The following is a 23,530-nucleotide window of genomic DNA, read 5'->3' on the forward strand; positions in this document are numbered from 1 at the left end:
GTTTCAACCACAACCAACTGATCTAGAGGATAATTGACAAAGAGAGTGAGATCGGGAGAAAGGAGAGAGCCGCCGCACGCGGCGGCGGCGTCGGCGATGTGGTTTCACAGCTGTGACGAAGAGAAGCAGGAGAGCTGCTGAAGATGATCAATGATGTTAATGGCGATTGACGGCGTTGAAGACGGAGGTGGTTGACGGAACCAGATTGATTCTATTGAATGTAGTTATGTAGGTGATAATTTGTTGCTTTATTGAGTTGTTGATGACTTTTTGTTTGTTCCGATCTGCGTACGGTGATCTGATCTGTTTTGTTTAGGTTAGATTGTTGATCGATGTCTGAAATTGTAGTTGATCGATGAGATTTTGGGATATAGATTTATGTGTCACTTAGATCGGATTGATTTTGGAATTGTTTTTAAATTGAAGCGATTTGATGTTAGTTTGATATGTTGATATTATGAAATAGTTGTTTTTAGACGGAGGTTAAACCCTAAATCTCTCTCATTTCTTAATTTCTCTTTAATTGATGTTTACGGATTGCTTTGATTGAATGTAGGTAGTGATTTGTTGCGATGAGTTGTTGATGAAGTTGTGTTTGCTGGTCTGAGTTAGGTTATTGTTAGGTTGTTCAGATTTGCCTACGATCCGGATCTGTTTCGGTTAGGTTAGATTGTTAATCGATGCGTAAAATTGTAGTTGTGGATGAGAATATGAGGTAGGTTGATATACGTCACTGAGGTTTTAGCTTAATATTTTGGTTTTTGCTCTGTGAGAAGGATTTATGTTGATTGCAATCGTTAATGGTGGTATTGTTACTAGTTGTTCTCATGTTAGGATTATTTGTGAGTAGATCTGTTTGTTTTTATATCATAGATCAGCTCAGTAGAGTGGTAAATATGGGTCAACGATGACAATCATTTGTCAAATTTAGTAAAAAAACTATCATCAGCAGATTCATATTTGATAATGCATGTGTAAACTTTAGTGTTTCAGTTGAACTTTTGTTGTGCTAATCTATCTATATAATTCAATATTTTTCAACAGATGGATGGGAGAACAGGTGGGTTAAATCTGACTGGAAGAAAGATGAGAACATGGCAGGTCGTTGGCGGTGACGGTGGAGGAGGGTGATGGTGGGTGGAGGTTGAAGATGAAGTGTGGTGGTGGGGTTTTTCTCTAAAAATGAAGAAGATGCTCGGATAGTCCCTGTGGTTTGGCCTTTTAAAGGAAAGGGTAAATTGGTCATTTCACACCCACTTAACAGAGAAAACAAACTGAAGTTAGACCCAGGGACTATCCGGGAACAAAAAATGAAAAGTTGGGGACTATTCAGGTAGTTTTAGAAAGTTGGGGACTATAGGTGAAAAAATGCGAAACCACAGGGACTATCCGGGCATTTTTCTCTTTTTTTAATTATCAATTAATTGGAGTTAAAAAAACAAAGTTTGTACTTAAATTGTGCAGGGGCTGCGCGAACGCAAGCCCCCACTGCCACAAATTATGATGTAGGCTCGACCACTTGGGCCAACCTTAGGCGGGCACCCCTCCAAAGTGCAATGGAGGTCACCAACGTAGGCCATGGACCTTCTTGATCACCCATTGACCCCAACCAGGTAAGTGAGTAATCTGTTACCTTCTCTTCCTATTTAATACACACCTCTTCACCTTCTCTTTCCCTTCAAGTCGATGTGGGACAATGGACTAATGAAACAGAACATTATTCTTGTTTCAGTTGTTCTATCATCAAATGTTATAGTTGATGAATCCATTGTCAAATGACTTGCTATTATGCTTTTATTATCTACAAAATCTTCTGGTCTTCCTTTAGGAACTTCTGTCGAACATTTGTGTTGAAAGTTCTTAGACACAGCCATTTCAACAACAATGTGTATCTCTATGTATATCACATCGTTGTTGATTCAAAAGCAGCTCTTGTTTACACCACTACTTTATCTGTTTCACCTGCGGCTGCATATGTTCAATAACACAAAAAAATAGTAAGTTGTATAGTTATGCCCTTCTCTGCATTGCTGCTTGGAATTAAAAAATCAAACGCCATTGCCGGGGATCGAACCCGGGTCACCCGCGTGACAGGCGGGAATACTTACCACTATACTACAACGACTTATCTGTGAGCTTCGTTTAGAATATGAATTGAATATAGTTGTTTTATGTAAATAAAAAAGGTACACTAAAAACATACATAGAGAAGCATGATCATAGAACGCCAAAGATAAGATTCATCTTCTCTATTATAAGCATCCGGGATTTTAGAGACTGAACTTGGGTTGATTCTTGAAATTGATGATTTTGGAAAGAATATGAAGTTGCCATTTTCAAGATGATCATCATTTTTTGTTGCACGCGGCTTCTTCATAAGATCTAGCAGCCTCTTCAGCGATATCAAATGTGCCCAACCATACTCTTATGTATTTATTTTCACCTATATATATAAAACTATCTTTACGTTTATAAAAGCAAATAGAGTACAAATACTTTCATATTTTTCAATAACATGTAGAAAAAAATGTGTTCAAGTTGTATATTTGTTGTAGTGTTGTACAAAGTTTAATTATCGATGTGATTAACAGTGATTGGTTCTAGATTACGGCTTATTAAATGTAAAGAAGTAGGTAAAATTCCTAGTTTCCACAATTTGATGCGTATAAAATCCTGCAAATATTTCCGAGGCTCAAAATGTAAGTACAAACTCCAATTAAATGCAGATTATTGTTACACTGTTCACATGGAAGCTTAAGTATAGACAATCAGATAAGGCCAAACATACACAAGTTCATTTTCTTGTTTCGGGAAATAACAATGAAAACAGTAAGTTTGAAAACGAACAGTTACACAGACAACTACAAAACAGCTTAAACTTAAAAATTGTGCAGAGGCCGCGCGAACGCAGGCCTCCACTGCCACAAATTATGACGTAGGCTCGACCACTTGGGCCGACCTTAGGCGGGCACCCCTCCTGAGTGCAATGGAGGTCACCAACCTAGGCCATAGACCTTCTTGATCGTCCATTGACCCTGTCCAGGTAAGTGAGTAATCCATTACCTTCTCTCCATTTTTATATTACACTCCTGGTCACCTTATCTTTGTTCAAGCCGATGTGGGACTCTGGACTAATTAAATTACTTCCATCTTACTTTTATTTTTGAAGGGTGACTTTCTATGTACAGGACCTAGTGGTCACCGGGTTCTTGTCAAAGACAATCCCCCGTCAGCCCCGCCTACGGACACGAGGTTCTATCGGGCCCCGGCGGCCGCACAAACTGTCCTTCGCCCGGAAACCATACTGCCCTCACGAGAGAACCTCGCTGGGGTAACAACTGGGTAAAAGCGTGTTGCCTAAACGATCCATCATTGGGACGTCCCGCACCTTTTGCTACCGCCGGGAGTCGAACCGGCGTCTACAAAGAGAACACCAGCCCAATAACTGACCAACTGAGTTAGGGTGGGGGATTGCTTCCATCTTACTTAAATAGATTTTTTTTATTATTGTTATTATCTTTCATATTTTTCAAGATCAAGTGACTTAATTTGCAGTCAAATGTTTAAGCACAGGCAGTAAGGCACAAAAGCAGCTTCTTATCTCTGAAGTGAAATATGAATTTGGATGACATAATCACAAACCATTAACCTTGGACATTATTCTAGCGAACATCGGAGATTCTCATTTCTTTAACTTAGTTACACACAAAGTTTTTTTTACTACATCAGATCACGTATTTCAATCAACCCGTGCATTGGGAATCTAGAGAGAAACAGTGAGGATTTAAGGTATATTATTTGGAAACAGAGATAGATATGTTGTTTCATGATTGTTGTGATATAAAAATATACTCATAGTTATTGCAGATTTGGAGTTAATAAAATAATACAAAAAAGACGAGTTATATATGCGATTTTCATCATGATTGTAACATATTTTCACCTGAACTGGTCGCTGGATTTTATGGTCATTGTTGTCGAATCAATATAGAGGATTGCGACTTTGAGGAGGAGCTCGGATCTAGTGAAGGTATGTAACATACTGATAGCTAGCTATACGCCAATGGTAAAAATAGCGTGTGGACATTCACAAGCCCCCACTGCCACAAATTGTGACTTATTTTTCATATGATAAATGTATACTCTAACTAATTTTTCTCTAATTGAAATTATTACTAACAAATGTTTTTTAATTATCAATTAATTGGAGTTAAAAAAGAAACTTTGTACTTAAATTGTGCAGGGGCTGCGCGAACGCAAACCCCCACTGCCACAAATTATGACGTAGGCTCGACCACTTGGGCCGACCTTAGGCGGGCACCCCTCCGAAGTGCAATAGAGGTCACCAACCTAGGCCATGGACCTTCTTGATCACCCATTGACCCCGTCCAGGTAAGTGAGTAATCCGTTACCTTCTCTCCCTATTTAATACACGCCTCTTCACCTTCTCTTTCTCTTCAAGCCGATGTGGGACAATGGACTAATGAAACAGAACATTATTCTTGTTTCAGCTGTTCTATCATCAAATGTTTTAGTTGATGAATCCGTTGTCAAATGACTTGCAATAATGCTTTTATTATATACAAAATCTTCTGGTCTTCCTTTAGGAACTTCTGTAGAACATTTGTGCCGAAAGTTCTTAGACACAGCCATTTCAACAACAATGTGTATCCCTATGTACATCACATCGCTGTCGATTTCAAAAGCAGCTCTTGTTTACACCGCTACTTATTCCCGTAAAATATTTTGTTTCCACAAAGTTTTACGTTATTATTCAAACACTCTGGAGGTGAATTGTTTCTGCATACTTCATTTCTTTGATGAAAAAGTTCTTATTTTGGGATGTTTTTTTGTATGAAAAATGAGTTAGACATGCTCTTTGATGATTGTTGTGGTATGAAAAATGATAATATACTATACTCATAGCTGTATAAATAATAATATGAAGTTATGATCATAGATATTACAGATTTATTGAAAACTTTGAGCTGATGAAATGTGGTTTCAGTATTAAAAAACTAATAAACGCCGTTGCCGGGGATCGAACCCGGGTCACCCGCGTGACAGGCGGGAATACTTACCACTATACTACAACGACTTCTTTGTTATTTTTGTTTAGATTACCAATTAATTTTAAACGTGAAGTGGCAATTGATGGGTTGTTGAAGCTTGAATGATCAAGGTTTGCATCTGGTTTGGTTTCAATGGAGGTTATATTTGTTTCTAGGGTTTTGTACTTGTGTTTGTGTAATGTGAAGCTTGATGATGATCAAGATTTCTATGAAAACTTATTCCTTGTTATATAGCTTACTTGGGTATTTACATTTGTTATAGCATGACATGAAATTGTATGTAATTTGGATCGATTTATATCGCATATACAATCACGTACATGGCATAAACTAGTATTGACATTTGCTAGATTTTGGTGACAAGGGTTTCACATGTCACGTTGAAACAGTTATAATGAGAGATCACCGCCGCCATACGCATACTAAACCAATCAATGTGATTATAAGAATGGTCCAGAAGCGAATCGTACTTAATGACTCCTCAGAATTTATGTGATTATTAGAAAGATCCGGAAGCAAATCGTTTCCACATATATACTTGTTAGTAATAATCAGCTGACGCATTTCATTTCTTGATTTACTTGGCGGTGTCAGCATTATAGTCGCTTTTGGAAGTGGATGAACGATGAAGGAAGATGTGCAGCATTTAAAAGCTTGTTAACTTCAATCTCATTTGATGAAAAATCTTCATTTTGGGATTTTTGTTATATATGCGATTTTCATCGTGATTGTAACATATTTTCACCTGAATTGGTCGCTCGCTTTTATGGTCGTTGTTTTCAAATCAAAATGGGGGATTGCGGCTTTGATGAGGAGCACGGATCTAGTGAAGGGGATGAGATTGGTTTCTTTGTTACTTATTTTGTATTTTGGATGTTTTGTAGGGATTTTGGTATGGGTGGTATCGGACGGTCTTCATGAATTGAGTGGTTTGGGTTTTGTATTGTTTGTTATATTGCTTGGTTGTAGCTGGATTGGGAATTGATGGATTTCTGTGAAAACATACTATTTGTTTTTTGTGTAATTTGGTAACATTTCGTGTCACTATTTCAGAAATCAGATACCATACATACTGATAGGAATAATAATCGTTGCCTTCTCATTTACATTGAAACAATATATATAATACAAATCCTCTCCATAGTTTTAGGAAGAGATATCTCTAACATGAATACAATATTTTATCTCTAAAAATACATCTATCTCAAAATACATATATCGATTCTATTACACCCCCACAGTCGAAGCGAGAGGAGGCCGAATGCTGAGACTGGTTCTGAAATCATCAAACAAAACTCGCGGAAGTCCTTTGGTGAAGATGTCCGCAATTTGATAGCGTGAGGGAACATGAAGGACACCAATAGTACCACGTTGCACCAGGTCACACGAACTAAATGAATGTCGAGCTCAATGTGTTTAGTTCGTTGGTGCTGCACCGGATTACCAGAAAGATAGATTGCACTTATGTTATCACAATAAACTAAGTTGGCTTTCTGTAATGGACGGTGTAGTTCAAGTAAAAGGTTACGAAGCCAACACAATTCAGCAACCACGTTTGCGACCCCTCTGTACTCGGCCTCGGCACTGACCGAGAGACAACGGCTTGAGTTTGGATAACCAAGATAACAAATTTGAGCCCAAATATACACAATAACCCGAAGTGGATCGTCTAGTGTTTGGACACTCAGCCCAGTCAGCATCAGTGTAAGCCCATAATGATAAATTCGTGAAAGGCCCAAGAGTTAATCCAAGTGATACTGTACCTTGAATGTATCGTATAACGCGTTTCAAAGCATTCCAATGATCCATTCGGGGAGCGTGCATATGCATGCAGATCTGCTGGAAAACATAGCTGATATCGGGTCTAGTAAACGTAAGGTACTGTAAAGCACCAGCCAGGCTACGGTATAGAGTAGGGTCATCAAAAAGGGGGCTGGAGGTGGCACTCAGCTTGGACTTAGTATCGACTGGAGTGGCGACAGGTTTGCAGGAATGCATCCCTGCTCGTTTGATGATATCTGTCGCATAGGATTGCTGAGATAAAAACATACGGTTCTTATGTCGAGAAACATTTATTCCCAAAAAATGACTTAACGGGCCGAGATCTTTCATATCAAACTCAGATGCTAACTATGCCATGATGTCAACCCGCAACTTTTCACTCGAGGTGGTGAGAATAATGTCATCCACGTAGATTAGTAAGTAACCGACATCCTGCACATGATGATAAATAAATAGGGAGTTGTCACACTTACTTTGTTGAAAACCAATGGTAACCACAAAATCAGTAAGCCGTTGATACCAAGCCCGAGGTGCCTGTTTTAGTCCATATAAAGATTTCTTTAGACGACACACATGATCTAGATAGTGACGATGTCTAAATCCCATTGGTTGGTACATGTATACGGTTTCGCTCAAATGGCCATGTAAGAATGCATTGGTGACGTCCAACTGGTGAATCGACCAGGACTAAGATAAAGCAAGAGTCAAAAATTTCCTTCATGGATTGACAGTAGGAGGACATAGATGTGAATTGATCTAGACGTGTTGTTGCAAAACGATTGTTAAGATCAATCGTACGAGTGGCCTTGTTATCTTGAAACAGATTTGACAGAGCCGTCCAAGCATCATATGATGTAGTGTTTGGTTTTAATATGGCGTGGAGGAGGTCAGTTGAGATTGTGGCATATATCCACTGTAGCACGATAGCATCAAGGCGTTCCCATGATTCACCGTATGAGGGCTTTTCCTTGTCTTTTTCAAATGAAGAAGCTGCTGTAATACAAGGCTTAAGATGGTCAGAAACTTGAAAAGCTGTACACTGAATTTTAAAGAGTTCCGACCAGGAGGTATAATGGCCGGATTCAATGTCTAAGGTGATAGAGATGAGGTTGCGGATGTTGTTAACGGTGACAGCGGGGTGGAGAGAGGCCATTGGTGTTATCGAAGAGCATAGGGAGGGGAAGGAAGGTCAGGAAAAAAAACAGAACGCACAGAGGGGAAAAAAAGAACCGGAGGTAGGGTTTAGACCAGGAGGATCGTAACAGCTCTTGATACCATGATAGGAACAATAATCGTTGCCTTCTCATTTACATTGAAACCATATATATAATACAAATCCTCTCCATAGTTTTAGGAAGATATATCTCTAACATGAATACAATATTTTATCTCTAAAATACATCTATCTCAAAATACATATATCTATTCTATTACATACATCCATTGATGCTTTTTAGTGTCTTGGTAACAAATGCAAGTCTAATCAAACTCTTTTAACATTTTTCACTGTCCCAGATATAGCCTTAGTAACTTACCGCGTCACACCTATTATATCATTCCATAAGGATATACCCAAAGCCTTACATTTCAAATAATTACATATGTAACACATTGGTAGCTAGCTTATATGCCCATGGTATGAATAGGATGTGGGCATTCATTGTCACTAACCATTCGTAGTTCATGCTTCATTTTAGTTTTTCATAGGATAGATGCATAATTGCGTACACTTCATATTCTACCTATGATTGATTTTACTCTTAGGGCTATTTGGCAACTTCTGAATGGGTAAGTGTTGAACTAGTAAAAGGGTATAAATCATTAAGTGTTGATCCAATAAGAGATCTGAACCATTAAAAGCTTGTATACTGCCTAACCATTTAGAGGTAAATGTCTGAACAATTCAGATAAAAAGTCTTAACCATTCAGACTCAGTATAATGATTAACCATTCAGGGGTAAAGGTCTTAACCATTCAGACATCTGCTAAAAAAATAAACAGCAGTAAACACTTTGAACCATTAAGAGTCCATTAAAAAACAAAACAAACAACTTAATCTCTTATCCAAAATTCTTATTTACAAATTTTCTTAATAACTATTAAGCCCAAATTAATTGTTATTAAAAAATTGAACTTGAAATTGTAGGGGCTGCGCGAACGCAAGCCCCCACTGCCACAAATTATGACGTAGGCTCGACCACTTGGGCCGACCTTAGGCGAACACCCCTCCGAAGGGCAATGGAGGTCACCAACCTAGGCCATTGACCTTCTTGATCGCCCATTGACCCCGTCCAGGTAAGTGAGTAATCCGTTATATTCTGCCCCAATTTATATTAGACCCCTGGTCACCTTATCTTTCTTCAAACCCATGTGGGACAACAGACTGATATAACAGAACATTATTGTTTCCATCTTATTTGAAGAAACTTATTAAGGTATAAATGTAGCGGATTCATGGAAATTGGGGCATCTAATCTTTCTCTCACATATTTGAGAGAAACAGTGAGGATTCTAAGGTATAGGCTTAGTTGATTTATGGCAATTATGGCACTGCTGATTTGTCCTCTTTTAGTTGATGAATCTACATTGTCAAATGACTTGCTTTAGGACCTTTTGTCGAACATTCATGCCGAAAGTTCTTAGAAACAGCCATTTCAACAACAATGTATTTCCCTAAGTACATCACATTGATGTTGATATAAAAAGCAGTTGTTGTTTACACCGCAGAGTCTACTTATTCACGTAAAATGTTGATATAAAAAGTAGTTGTTGTTTACACCGCAGAGTTTACTTATTCACGTTAAATATTTTGATTCCACAAAGTTTTACGTGATTATTCGTACGATCTAGAGGTGAATTGTTTCCACATACGTGTTAGCATGCATTGTAATAATCAGCTGCCTCACTTCATTTTTATGCTTTACTCCCTGTTGTCAGCACTCATAACTTAGTAAATTCAATCTTTGATGAGAGTTTTTATTTTGGGATTTTTTTGTTGTTTGGAAATAGAGTTAGAGATTGTTTATGAATAATGATATGAAGTTATAGTTATTGCAGATTTGAGTTCATAAAAAAATAAAAACACGAACCTGTTGACATGACACGAACTATTTCGCTAAAAGTGTTTGTCTGTTCGACTTGAAACTGACATTTAATAAAACCTGACCCACGTGCTATGTTTGTTTAGCTACAAAGCACATTTAATAACTATTTATTCACAGTTTTACTTGATTCAATAACTACAGATTGAAACGTAAAATTTATTCACAGTTTTACTTGATTTAAAACAAAGAATATTAAACTGAAAAATTGTGCAGGGGCTGCGCGAACGCAAGCCCCCACTGCCACAAATTATGACGTAGGCTCGACCACTTGGGCCGACCTTAGGCGGGCACCCCTCCTGAGTGCAATGGAGGTCACCAACCTAGGCCATGGACCTTCTTGATCGCCCATTGACCCCGTCCAGGTAAGTAAGTATTCCGTTACCTTCTGTGCCTATTTAATACACGTCTCCTCACCTTCTCTTTCTCTCCAAGCCGATGTGGGACTCTGGACTAATTAATGAAACACACCCCTTTCCTTTTTAAACATCTAAACAGAACATTGTTACTTCCATCTTATTTAAATAGAGTTTTTTCTTGTTCATATCTTTTGAGAACTAAGAGACTTTATTTGTAGAGAAACGCTTCAAGTTTATCTTATTATCCTGAAAGATGAATTTGAGTGGTAAATCACAAAATATTTGATTAAATACAAGATCAAACGGGACGCCAATGCTAGCTCTCATGTTACATATAATCTAGGCAATAGTTTCTCTAACAAAAGAATTGGAAAGTAAAAATAAATAGTAGACGGCGGGATTCGAACCCGGGTCTAACTGTAGGAACTGAACACCATTAACCACTCTACCAGTTGCTTGTTTGGTGATCACAACCCGAGTGAAAATCACTTAAGCCGAAAAAGCCGTTGTTTGATTCCTTCCAAATTGCCGCCAAACACGTAAACGCGTAACAGCTCCAAACTTGCCTTCTTTCTTTTCTTCCTGATTTCTTGTAATTGATTTCCTTCCTTATTATACATCCTAAGCACCTAGACCCATTTCATCATCTCATACAATCAATTGCAAATCATTTGCTTAATTCACGAGACTTCCGAACATTATAAAACCGAACCTCTCACCCTCACCACCAAACGCATCCTTTTCAAATAAGTCGCACACTCGTCGAAGACAACCGGAGTTTACGAAGGAACCCAACTAGTTCTTTCTTTCGTTCCGTTCACCGAGCACATCGTCGGAAACAAGTCGGAGGAACCAATTGTCACCGGAGTTACACCGGAGCAACCGAGTTCGTCGGAACGTCTCGAGTCGTCCCCACTGTTTCGGTATAATTTTCTCTTGCTTTTGTTTCGGTAATCGTGTGTTCAAGTTCGACAGTAATTCCGCGATGATGAGCCGATGACAATATGTGATTCTGTTCGAGACTTCGACTGTTCGTGTCTTCGTGGTGATACTGATATGATATCCCTGTGTTCGACTTCGACAGCAATTGTCGACAATAGTGATCGACGTTTGATATCCCTGCATAATTCAATCTGCCGCCCAAATTCCCAATACGCTGTTGGGTTATTTTTTTGGTTATTTGTGCTAACTAATATTGGGCTATCATTTGGTTATTTGGGCCAATATATTCAGAATTATTTGGGCTTAATATCAGTTTCTAAATTTTTTTTTGAGGGGTGTCCTAGTAGTTGTTGAGGGGTATCCTTAGTATAAAAATCGGAAAAAAAATTTTTTTTTACACTACCGGTTAGAAGTTGAGCCGTAGCCCGGGCTACGCCTCCGAGTACACTAGGTCCGCCCCTGGCCGGGGATCGAACCCGGGTCACCCGCGTGACAGGCGGGAATACTTACCACTATACTACAACGACATGCTTTTTAGTTTTGTTTGGATTATCAATTAAAAAAATACTGGACGCCGTTGCCGGGGATCGAACCCGGGTCACCCGCGAGACAGGCGAGAATACTTACCACTATATTACAATGAGTTGTTTGTTCCTCCAGTTAACATTATAATCTGAGTTTAACATATATCTTTTCAGTAAACAAAATATATATAAAAAAGTCTTACTTCACCCGCTATAGAACATATCTTAAGTAGCAAGATCCATAGAACTCTAAAGATAACATTCATTTCCTTACAACCCCAAGAAGAAACCGTCTGGACAAACATTCAACATAAGCTCTAGCAGCCTCCTCAGAGGCATCAAATTTGCCCAATATTGATGGGTAACACGAACACAGAACATTCAAATTGCAACTAAGTGAGAAGCTAAAACAAAGAAATAGGAGTTTACACCTTGGTTGCGCTCAAAAAACTTTGACTAAAGAATTGTGCAGAGGCCGCGCGAACGCAGGCCCCAGCTGCCACAAATTATGACGTAGGCTCAACCACTTGGGCCGACCTTAGGCGGGCACCCCTCCAAAGTGCAATGGAGGTCACCAACCTAGGCCATGGACCTTTTTGACCAGCCATTGACTCCGTCCAGGTAAGTGAGTAATAAGTTATTTTCTGTCCTTATTTAAGACACGCCTCCTCACCTTCTCTTTCTCTCCAAGCCGATGTGGGACAATGGCTAATTAATAAAACAAACTCCTTTTCTTTTTAAACAATTAAACAGAACATAAATAAAGTAGTTACTATTACTATTATTGTTATTATTATTATTATTATTATTATTATTATTATTATTATTATTATTATTATTATTATTCATAACTTTCAAGATAAAGTGACTTAGTTTGCAATCACAAACCATTAACCCTTGGACATTCTAGAGAGCATTGGAGATTCTCATTTCTTTGACTTAGTTACACATCAAGTATTCATTACTCGATCAGATCGATCACGTATTTCAATCAACCCGTGCTTTGGAAATCTAGAGAGAAACCGTGAGGATTTAAGGTATTGTATTTGTGGATTCATGGCAATTAGGACACCGTTAATCACTTAATCTGTCACGTTTCAGCTGTTAAATCTCTGAATGTTTTAGTTGATTAATCCTTGTCAACGACTTGGTATTAGGCGGTTATTAGTTGCGAAATCTTCTGGTCTTCCTTTAAGACCTTTTCTGGAACCTTCTTGCCAAAAATGATCATAAACAACCATTTTGACCACAATTTATTTTTTGATTGATTCTCGGTTGTCTGCAGCTTGTGTTACTCGTTATTGGAGGTGGATGAAGATGTGCAGCATTCAAAAGCTTGTAACTTCTCTATATCTTTGATGAAAAACTTTTCATTTTGGGGTATTTTTTGTTTGGAAATAGAGATAGATATGTTGTTTAATGATTGTTGTGGTCTGAAAAATGATATAAAACTATACTCACAATTGTATGAAAAATGATATGAAATTATACTTTTATTGCAGATTTGGATTTAATAAAATAATACAAAGGATGTAACCAAAGCCATTAGATTTCTTATATACACGCATGTAATGCAGGATGTACCCAAAGCCCTTAGATTTCGAGTATTTACGTATGTAACGCATTGGTAGCTAGGTTATATGCTCATGGTATGAATAATAGGGTGTGGGCATTCACAATATATAACATGTTTCAGAGGATTGTTGCATACACTTAAAATACTACCCATGGCTAACTTTTCTCTACTTGAAATTATTATTATTTAGATATGTTTTTTCTAATATTAATTATAAAATATTTGGATTTAAAATAAACAATTTAAACTTAAAAATTGTGCAGAGGCTGCGCGAACGCAGGCCTCCACTGCCACAAATTATGACGTAGGCTCGACCACTTGGGCCGACCTTAGGCGGGCACCCCTCCTGAGTGCAATGGAGGTCACCAACCTAGGCCATGGACCTTCTTGATCGCCCATTGACCCCGTCCAGGTAAGTGAGTAATCCTGTATCTTCTGTCCCTACTTAATACACGCCTCCTCACCTACTCTTTCTCTTCAAGCCGATGTGGGACAATGGACTAATGAAACAGTACATTATTGTTTCCATCTTATGCGAATTCATGGAAATTGGGGCATCTAATCTTTCTCAAACATATTTGATATTCCAATCAACCAATGCTTTAGAAATCTTGAGAGAAACAGTGAGGAATTTAAGGTGTAATCTTAGTAGGTTTATGGCAATTGGGGCGCTGTTAATCTTTCCGGTTTCAGCTCTTTTATTATCAAATGTTTTAGTTGATGAATCCATTGTCAAATGACTTGCTATTAGGTTTTTATTAGTTGCAAAGTCTTCTGGTCTTCCTTTAAAGAACTTATGTCGAACATTTGTGCTGAAAATTCTCAGAAACAGCCATTTCAACCACAATGTGTTTCCTTATGTACATCACATTGATGTTGGTATCAAAGGCAGCTGTTGTTTACACTGGTGATTGTAATTACACACAAAAAAACATTAAATTCTTCAAGGTTTTATGTGATTATTAGAACGATCTGATGGCGAATCGTTTCCATGCACTTCTTAGTATGCACTGTAATAATCGGTTGTCCACTATACTTGTTGTTTTACTCGCCAGTGCCAGGGAATAAGTACCCAAGTCTCAAACTGTAAGTACAAGCTCCAATTAAATGCTGAATATTACTTACAATGTTCACATGCATCCTTAAGTATAGGGGTGAGCAAATTAACCACCATAACCGATAACTGTTGGTGCACTTGTGTCTGTACTTTGTCTGTATTTTGTCATGATATAAGACGATGTCTTTTGTTAGTCTTGTAAGTTTGACCAAGTCAACCATCCTCCTGGTTTGACTTGGCCAAACAGTTAGAACCTGATTGTCACATGTTTGTGTCGAAGGATGAGTCATCGAAGGATAGTTTAGATCCTTCGATGAGCTCGAAAGATAAACCTTCGATGGATGTTGATGGACCTCGATAGATCATCCTTCGAGGTATATGTGGATCCTTCGACAGGTTTCAGATCGATAGATGATCCTTCGATCAGTCTATCTGATCCTTCGGCCAGATGATCTGTGTTGGGTACCCGTGTAATGTGTTCACTTCATTCTGAGGAAGAAATAGATAGACAGAAGGAGAGACACACAGACAGAAAGAGAACACACACACACTTAGAGAGAGTTTGCAAAATAGATTTGTAAACATTGAGCTTGTAACCGAACCTTTCATACGTATTAATACAAGTGGTGTTAATCGGTGAAGATAGTGTGTCGTGTTTGTGCTTGTTTCATCTCGGTTTGCACTCTAGCTTGGATTCCGCACTTGCTAGTGTGTTAGACATAAAAAGGATAAGGTTTAACCTCATCCTCCAAGGGACCTACAAGTGGTATCAGAGCCGTGGCTCTTTTCCTTGTTAAAACTGAGTTTATACAAGACTTTGGTGTGTTTGGACAAAACTCACATGGTTTAGCACCCGTTTTTAGTGTTTTTCTCGCTTTTCTTGACGTAAAAACGTGTTCTAAACTAACCGGGTATGTTAAAGGACGGGTTGGGTAACTTAAAAACTTGTTTTTAAGAAACTTGGTGATTTCCGGCCAAATTCCGGCTTACTCCGGTGACCGGTTTCTGGATAAGATCCTTCCATTTTTAGTATATTTTATTGGTTAAATTGGTTTTGGTGAAAAGGTATGGTCTGAACATACCTTTCTGCCGAAAGCTTTCTACCAACCCATCACCTTTTCACCAACCTGTCACCTTTTTGTCAACTGTGTCAGTAGAGATCGAAGGATATCCTTCAAAGTCGAAAGATCATCTTTCGATCAAAGGAAGTTTCGATAGATAATCATCCTTCGAACATCCTTCGAAGTCTGAGACTTATCCTTCGATCCAGGGAATCTTTTCGAAGGATATATATTCGAAAGATAACGATCTTTCAATTGTGAATCTTTAGAAATCATTGTTCGAAATTCAACAGTGATCTTTCGAACACTGTTGATCCTTCGAACAAGTATTGATCCTTCGATCATAGTCTGTTTAGATTTGACAAGTTTGTGTTTTTCAGGTCTTTCGATCAGGGATCCTTCGGCTGGTTGTTATCGTTCGAAATATTAACATAGAACTCATTCTTCTTATCAATCATGAACCCAAGTTGGTGGGGAACTCCGGCTCCAGATAGTGGAAAATACACAAGTACAGGTTCAACTCCCTCATGGTGGGGTACACCGGCTCCAGATAGTGGAAAGTACACAAATACAAGTCTATCTCCTTCATGGGCCGAATCTCCGGTGTCGACATCTTCGCAAGCAAATGCCATATCGATAGGTCAATGGGCATTAGTATCAAATCAAACTCCGAGCATTCAAAGTATCTTATTGAGCGAAAGCGAAACCGGAAGTTTGAATCGACCTCCAAAGCTGATGCACTTAAATGAATATCCGGGATGGCTGATAGGTTCTACACTTACGTGCTAGGGCAAAACACAGAATTGTGGTTGCGTTTCACCACAGATTTCGATCAAACAAGAGAGGTTGTCGCTTCATCTGTCGGCACGTTTGCCGATCTTCCTGAAGATCAAAAGAAAACGTATGATCTGGAAAAGAAAGCATACGCCATTCTCACTCAGGCGTTAAGCAAAGATATCTACCACCAGTTTGTCAGTTTCAAGACAACGAAGAAGTTGTGGGACGGGTTGAAAACCAGAGGAGTAGGGAATGAAGCAACACGCCAATTGCCTCATGATCTTCTCAAGAAAGAATTTGACGGTTTCACGTGCATGGATAAGGAGTCTTTGGGAGACATGACAAGCCGGTTTTATCACTTGCTTACAGAGTTGAACAATTTTGGAGTAGCGACAACTACAGCAGAGGTGGTGAAGAAGTTTGCTGATGCATTGCCTCCCCAATGGAATAGTTTCTTGGAAATCTTGAAGTACAACGAAGTTTTGAGAACTACAAACATCAACGACTTCGTGCAGCTTTTAGAAAACAAGGATCAGGAGGAAACCTTAAAGGCAAAAAGAGTTCCAGTGCCACAAAATCCAGAGATGTATTATGGAACTTCCAGTTCTTCGTCTGCAAGAACCCGTCCACATGCTCCACTTCAAACGGCGTTTGTCACAAGCACGGATATGTATGGCAATCCAGTATAAGTTCCTGTTAAGCCGGCTCCCACCACAGACATGTATGGAAATCCACTACAACCACCTCCTCCTGCTCCACAACAAGCATGTTATGGAGGGACATCATCTGCTGGTCAGCAATCAAAACCAAATATAGTACAGCTCGACACTTCAAGCTTCTCTAAGGTCAGTGTAGAAGTAGCAAGGGAACACATGGAGCTGCTTAACACTTTAGTGAGCGCGTACTGTGGGTTAGTGGAAGGTCAGATTGGCAACATCAATCTGACACAAGAAGACTATCGGCAGATTGACAAGGAAGAGATGGACTTGATGGATATCAAGTGGGCCTTTGCTAGTGCTGTAAGAAGGGCAAAGGATTTCATGGAAAGTATTGGCAGAACCAGCTTGGAAAGCAAGAAAGACACCAAGTATGGGTTCGATAAACAGGCAGTAAAGTGCTTCAACTGTGGTGAACGGGGTCACTTTAAAAGGGAATGTACAAAGCCAGCACAGCATGGGAACCAGAATCCCTTCAGAAACCAAGGCAACCAGCATAACCAGAACAGGAACAATGAGCGTACATTAATACCTGTCAACAACCAGAGCCAAGCTGGAACATCAAATGCCAACCGGGCACTTGTGGTTCAAGTGGATGAAGGTTGTGACTGGTCAATCCAGTTGAGTGGTGATGCTCCAGATGGAACAGCATGTTTTGCTGAAGTGGTTAAGGATTTAGTTCACACCAGTGGTGGAGAATCTTCCGCCAATGGTGGTGAATCTTCTGAGGATGAAGACTCTTCGGGATATAGCAGGAGTTCAGATGAAGAATCCTCAAGTTCAGGCGATGATCATGTGGGTGAGACATCAACTGCGTCAGTCGATGCAGATATTGATGAGCTTTTGGAGGAAGCTGCAGCAGGAACTCAAAGAAGATCTATCTTGGTGGATCAAGCTGCTTATTCTTCGTCTTCTCTCCATTCAGCCTTTATGGCTAATGTCGACAGTTCATCAAGTCAGGTATGTGTCGATGAACCCACTGCTATTAATTGTGATAATTGTGATAGTTTGCATGTTAAATGTGCTGATTTAGAGGCAAACATGTCTGAGTTGCAAGGCAAACATGATGCATTACAAGCTAGTTTGTTTGACTTGCAAGACAAACATGTTTCTTTGAATGCCAAGTGGTGTGAATTGCAAAGCAAACATGAGGCTTTGCAAGAGAAGTATGATGTGACATTCATCCACAATCAAAAGTTGACCGTGGATCTTTCAAAATGCACTGAAGCCAATATGTTTTATGAAAACCATGAAAAGGAGTTTAAATCGGTAATTGAAAAGTTAAAGAAAGATAAAACCGAGCTAACTAAAATGGTTTCCAGAAAACAAATGGACATTAATTTGTATATCTCTCGCCTTGAGATTATGCAAAAAGAGATGGCTTGTGTGAAAACCGAAAGTGAGGCGATCCAACTTAAGCTAGACAGTTATTTGAGCTCTAGCTATGTATTGGATCACATCATTGACGTTCAGAAAGAGAAACGGGATGTCACATGCATAGGTTACAAAAAATGTCCACCACCAGTGAGACACAATTATGATGCAATGCCTGACGAGGAGGATAGAGTGTTCTTTGAACCATCTGTTCCTCTAGATGTAAAGGAGTTTGCTACAGGGCTCGGATACAAGAAAGAAGTATCATCAGATTCAGATGTATCAGCAGATACATGTGAGTCTTCTGCTGAACTGAATCCGGATCCTCCAGTCATTACTGAGGATGCTGATTCTTCTGATGATGAATCTGATGATGCTGTCCCAGCAAATTCTGATGCGGTAGTCAAAGATGAGGACATACCTCTTGAGAACTACATTCTATGTGATCCCCCTGCAAAACCCACTAAGACTGTTGCAATCGAGTCCTCGTCTGCAAAAGAGTCGGAGAGTGTGAACTTGCTGTACACTCTTGTTGGTGATGATAAAATCTACTCTGACAAAGATTTTCCTATTAAGAATGTTAATCAATCTTTAATAAGTAAAGTCTTTGAAAATTCGACAAGTAAGTTTTTAGGAAAGACAGGACCACGTGTTACAGTTACACAGTGTCCTCCTATTCCAAAGGCCGAAATTCGAAAACAATATGGCAATAAGAAATTACCAACAGTGCAGAAACAGCAAAATCACACCAAGCCAAAAGGAAAATCACCGGCTCAAGCACAAAAGAAGCCGAATCAAAAGAAGAACAAAAATGTAAACTTTGTGAAATCGACGGGAACGGACAAAATCGAAACGTTTGAAAACAAATCTAACTTAGATTTTGTTAAGAAAGCAACTGTACAGAAAAGAAATGAACCAAGTAGTTCAAAACCTAGTACCTCGGGATCACAAAGTTCATCATCATCGGCAAGACGATCACATGATACTTCGGGGTTTGTTGAACGAAGATCATGTTTTGAGTGTGGAACAATTGGACATATAATTCGAAATTGTCCATATCTTCATAAACAAAAAGGAAAAGTTGATGTTCCCCGTGACCAAACTGACCGCAGGCAAACTGTTTCGCGGAAACAAGATCCCCGCCTTGTAAAAGAAAGGGAAAAGAAACAGAAACGCCAACAGGTCAAGAAAATTGAAAAGGCGATTAAAACCGATGTGGTTAACAAAACAGTTGTTTCTGTAAAACCAGACAATTCAAAAACTTCAGACAACCATGAAGTTAAAATTTTAAAGAACAACACTGGTAAAACAAAACAGACCTGGAAACCAAAAACAGTTACTGAATCAGGGGGACCATCACAATTTACCAATCGTCAAAGACAAGAAGTTATTGTTATTGATGAAAATGGAAGACCCAAGACCACAATGGCTTGGGTCCCCATCTCCAACTAATTGATTGAGTTCATGTGCAGGGTGTTCCAGGAGGAACTATCAGTAGTCATTGGATTGTTGATAGTGGGGCATCCAGGCACATGACAGGCGACATGAAGCTTCTCTACGACGTCAAATCTATTAGAGGAGGTTATGTTGCATTTGCTGGAGATAAGGGTGGTTATATTACGGGTGAAGGAATGATATCCAACGGGATTGTCAGCTTTGACAAGATCAACTTTGTGCAACAACTTGATCACAATCTTCTTAGTGTTTCTCAAATTTGTGACAAGCAATTCTCAGTACACTTTGATGCTAATGGATGTTATGTGCTGAAACCCGGCTTCAAAATTCCAAAGGAATGGATTCTCTTGTCAGCTCCAAGGATAAATGATTTGTATGTCCTTGATATGAGCCAAGCTATTACTACGTCTGCACAAGCAACTTGTTTCGTTTCCAAAGCCACAGAAAAGGACTCTATCTCTTGGCACAGACGTATGGGTCACATTCACTTGCGCAAAATGAATCATTTGGTTTCAAATGAATTGGTGAATGGTGTTCCTCTTAAAAACTTCCATCTTCAAGACGTCTGTGTTTTGTGCCAGAAAGGAAAACAAACGAAGAAACGACATCCTACTAAGAAGATCAACACGGTGGCAGTTCCTCTTGAACGTTTGCACATGGATTTGTTCGGTCCTGTCAAGTACAAGAGTATTCGGAATGATCAATACTGTCTCGTGATTACTGATGACTATTCAAGATTTTCTTGGGTGGCGTTCATGGCACACAAGAGTGAAACCTTTGGTATTATCAAAAACTTGATCATTCAGATTGAGAATTTGTATAAGTTGAAGGTTAGGCGGATACGTAGCGACAATGGTACTGAATTTAAAAATCATGCCATGGCGGAGTTTTGCACTTCAAAGGGTATTCTTCATGAGTTTAGTGCAGCTTATACTCCTCAACAGAATGGCGTCGCCGAACGTAAGAACCGCACATTGATCGAGACTGCTAGGACAATGTTGGTAGAGTCGCAGTTGCCTATTCCATTCTGGAATGAAGCTGTGGCCTCTGCATGTTACACAGTGAACAGAGTCCTTACAGTCAAAAGGCACAATAAGACCTGCTTTGAGCTTCTTCAGAAACGGAAACCAGATTTGTCATATCTTGAACCGTTTGGAGCTCCATGTACAATCATCGATCCTAATGGAAAGTTTGGGGCTAAAGCAATTGATGGATACTTTCTTGGGTATGCCACCCCTAACTTACGAGTCTGGAATCTAGAGACTAAGAGGGTCGAGGAATGGTCTGAGGTCAGAGTACAAAGGCACACTTTGCCAGTCAAATGTCCTGGTCAGCCTTAGATGTTTGAGTACGATGACTTTTTCAATTCGATCAATGTTGAAGCTGTTGAAGAAAGTGCTGCGGCAAGGATGTTTTTCGAGAGTGACAATGCAACAGTTTCACCGGTGGCTCGTCCAATTCTTGTCAATCAAGAACCATCTTCGGTGAACAATAATACTCTCGACAATGAGGATTTTCATGATGCAACCGAATTGAACGAATCTTCAGAGGATGATGAATTTCTAGATGCAGATCAAGAAGCTCCAACAACAGCAGTTCATGGTACTTCAGAGGGTACTCCTCCAGTGGATGCCCATAGAACAGCTGAAGCTACTGCATCATCCTCTTCGTCAATTCCAGGCATTGATTTAGTTGTTGATCTGAATTTCAACAATCTGGGTATAAATATTCTAGTTCCAGATAATCCAGAAACAAGGATTCATAATACTCATCCTCAACAAAACATCATTGGAAATGTGCAAAGTGGCATTCAAACAAGAAACATGTTGCGAAACAACAACAATGCAGGCCTGTATGCAACTATTCGAGAATCCGGGCAACAAAACGATTGGTCTTTCGCGTGTTATGTTTCACAGGAAGAGCCAAGAACTTGGAAAGAAGCCATGAAAGATAACTCCTGGGTTGAAGCAATGCAGGAAGAACTGCAACAATTCCAGAAGCTTGGTGTCTGGAAACTCGTAGAGAAACCTGCTGGCTAGAAGAAGATTGGTACCCGTTGGGTGTTTAAATGCAAAAAGGATGACCGCGGAGTTGTTATCCGGAACAAAGCACGTTTAGTCGTTCAAGGTTTTCGTCAGATAGAAGGAATCGACTACAACGAAGTCTATGCACCTGTTGCACGTCTGGAAGCAATTCGGATCTTTCTGGCTTATGCCTCATTCAAAGGATTCAAAGTTTACCAGATGGACGTCAAAAGTGCATTCTTACATGGTGTGGTTGAAGAAGAGGTGTACGTCGAACAGCCTCCAGGTTTTGAAGATCCTATCCATCCCGATCGGGTTTGGTTGCTCAACAAAGCTCTCTATGGTCTACATCAAGCACCGCGAGCTTGGTATGCAACCTTATCTAACTATCTGCTGGAGAACGGTTTTCGAAGAGGTCTTATTGACTGTACTCTTTTCAGCAAAGAACAAGATGGAGATCTTCTTCTGGTACAGGTATACGTTGATGATATTATTTTTGGTTCTACTAATGATGTCTTGTGTAGGAATTTCGAGCGCATTATGCAGGATAAATTCGAGATGAGTGCTATGGGGGAAATGACTTTCTTTTTGGGCCTTCAAGTGCAACAAACTGAGTCTGGGATATTCATTCATCAGACTAAATATGTTGGTGACATCTTGAGCCGGTTCCAGATGTCTGATGCAACGCCCATCGGTACCCCACTGCCACAAAATCACGGAATTACTCCAGATTTGAAGGGTGAAGCTGTTAGCCCCTCATACTATCGCGCAATGATCGGATCTCTTATGTACCTCACAGCATCAAGACCAGACATAATGTACCCAACGTGTCTGCTTTCCAGATATCAAGTCAACCCGAAGGCCTCACATCTTGCAGCTGTCAAAAGGATTTTTCGTTATTTGAAGGGTTACCCTGACACCGGTCTATGGTACCCTAGGGATGATAACTTTGAATTGGTCGCTTTCAGTGATTCTGATTTTGGTGGATGCAAAATCGACGGCAAATCCACAACGGCTGGATGTCAGTTTTTAGGAAATCGCCTAGTCACATGGCAGTGCAAGAAGCAGACGTGCGTCGCTACATCAACATGCGAAGTTGAATACATTGCTGCCTCAAGTTGTTGCTCCCAAGTTCTTTGGATCCAACAACAATTACGCGACTACGGTTTTGAATTCCTAACTACTCCTATTTACGTTGATAATTCTGCTGCATTACAGATCACTAGAAATCCTGTGCAGCACTCAAAGACCAAACACATCGAAATCAAATATCACTTCATACGTGATTGCTTTGATAAAAGGCTAATCGATGTTGTTAAGGTCCACACCGATGACCAACGTGCCGACCTTTTTACCAAAGCATTTGACAAATCAAGATTTGACTTTTTATTATTGGTAAACGGCATTAAGGTCAAGCAAGAGTAAACCAACATCGGAAAATCATTTTTTGTAAATACCTTTGTGTTTTAAATTTGTCTTAGTTTATTGATTTTAGGGGGAGTAAATCCAAAAAATCTGAAAATCCAAAAACATCGAAAAATTTCAAAAACACAAAAACAATAGAAAAACAAAAATGAGTTTCCTGGCGAGCAAAAGAGAAAATGATAGTACATCAGTGGTCTATCCAAACCTCTTTAAACCTTAAATGAAAAACGATATGCAGCTCTATATAAGATGTATCGATAGGCTCACAATCATTTTAAAGTATGC

At 39.4% G+C, this 23,530-nt stretch overlaps 1 long non-coding RNA gene and 9 other non-coding genes across 11 annotated transcripts; 1 reads left to right on the forward strand and 9 right to left on the reverse strand.

The window, feature by feature from the left end:
• Positions 1–1,342: 1,342 nt before the first annotated feature.
• LOC110871879 lies at positions 1,343–6,067 on the forward strand. Of its 2 annotated transcripts, none has more exons than XR_002553986.2 (3): positions 1,343–4,030; positions 4,244–4,392; positions 5,667–6,067. It is a non-coding gene; the product is annotated as an uncharacterized LOC110871879 (long non-coding RNA). The 2 variants fall into 2 exon arrangements; XR_004864598.1 differs by lacking the exon at positions 5,667–6,067 and adding an exon at positions 4,608–5,318.
• On the reverse strand, positions 1,461–1,621 carry LOC118481633. Its single transcript, XR_004865841.1, has one exon. It is a non-coding gene; the product is annotated as a U1 spliceosomal RNA (small nuclear RNA).
• On the reverse strand, positions 2,054–2,125 carry TRNAD-GUC. The gene has a single exon. It is a non-coding gene; the product is annotated as a tRNA-Asp (tRNA).
• LOC118481631 lies at positions 2,891–3,051 on the reverse strand. Its single transcript, XR_004865839.1, has one exon. It is a non-coding gene; the product is annotated as a U1 spliceosomal RNA (small nuclear RNA).
• Positions 4,240–4,400, reverse strand: LOC118481572. Its single transcript, XR_004865782.1, has one exon. It is a non-coding gene; the product is annotated as a U1 spliceosomal RNA (small nuclear RNA).
• On the reverse strand, positions 5,027–5,098 carry TRNAD-GUC. Its single transcript has one exon. It is a non-coding gene; the product is annotated as a tRNA-Asp (tRNA).
• Positions 6,068–8,996: 2,929 nt separating the features above from the next.
• On the reverse strand, positions 8,997–9,157 carry LOC118481616. The gene has a single exon (XR_004865825.1). It is a non-coding gene; the product is annotated as a U1 spliceosomal RNA (small nuclear RNA).
• Positions 9,158–10,167: 1,010 nt separating this feature from the next.
• On the reverse strand, positions 10,168–10,328 carry LOC118481393. Its single transcript, XR_004865600.1, has one exon. It is a non-coding gene; the product is annotated as a U1 spliceosomal RNA (small nuclear RNA).
• Positions 10,329–12,248: 1,920 nt separating this feature from the next.
• Positions 12,249–12,409, reverse strand: LOC118481635. The gene has a single exon (XR_004865843.1). It is a non-coding gene; the product is annotated as a U1 spliceosomal RNA (small nuclear RNA).
• A 1,206-nt stretch (positions 12,410–13,615) lies between these two features.
• LOC118481504 lies at positions 13,616–13,776 on the reverse strand. The gene has a single exon (XR_004865713.1). It is a non-coding gene; the product is annotated as a U1 spliceosomal RNA (small nuclear RNA).
• Between the last annotated feature and the right edge of the window lie 9,754 nt (positions 13,777–23,530).

Source organism: Helianthus annuus, chromosome 8 (genome assembly GCF_002127325.2).
Source record: "Helianthus annuus cultivar XRQ/B chromosome 8, HanXRQr2.0-SUNRISE, whole genome shotgun sequence".
NCBI classification, from domain to species: domain Eukaryota; kingdom Viridiplantae; phylum Streptophyta; class Magnoliopsida; order Asterales; family Asteraceae; genus Helianthus; species Helianthus annuus.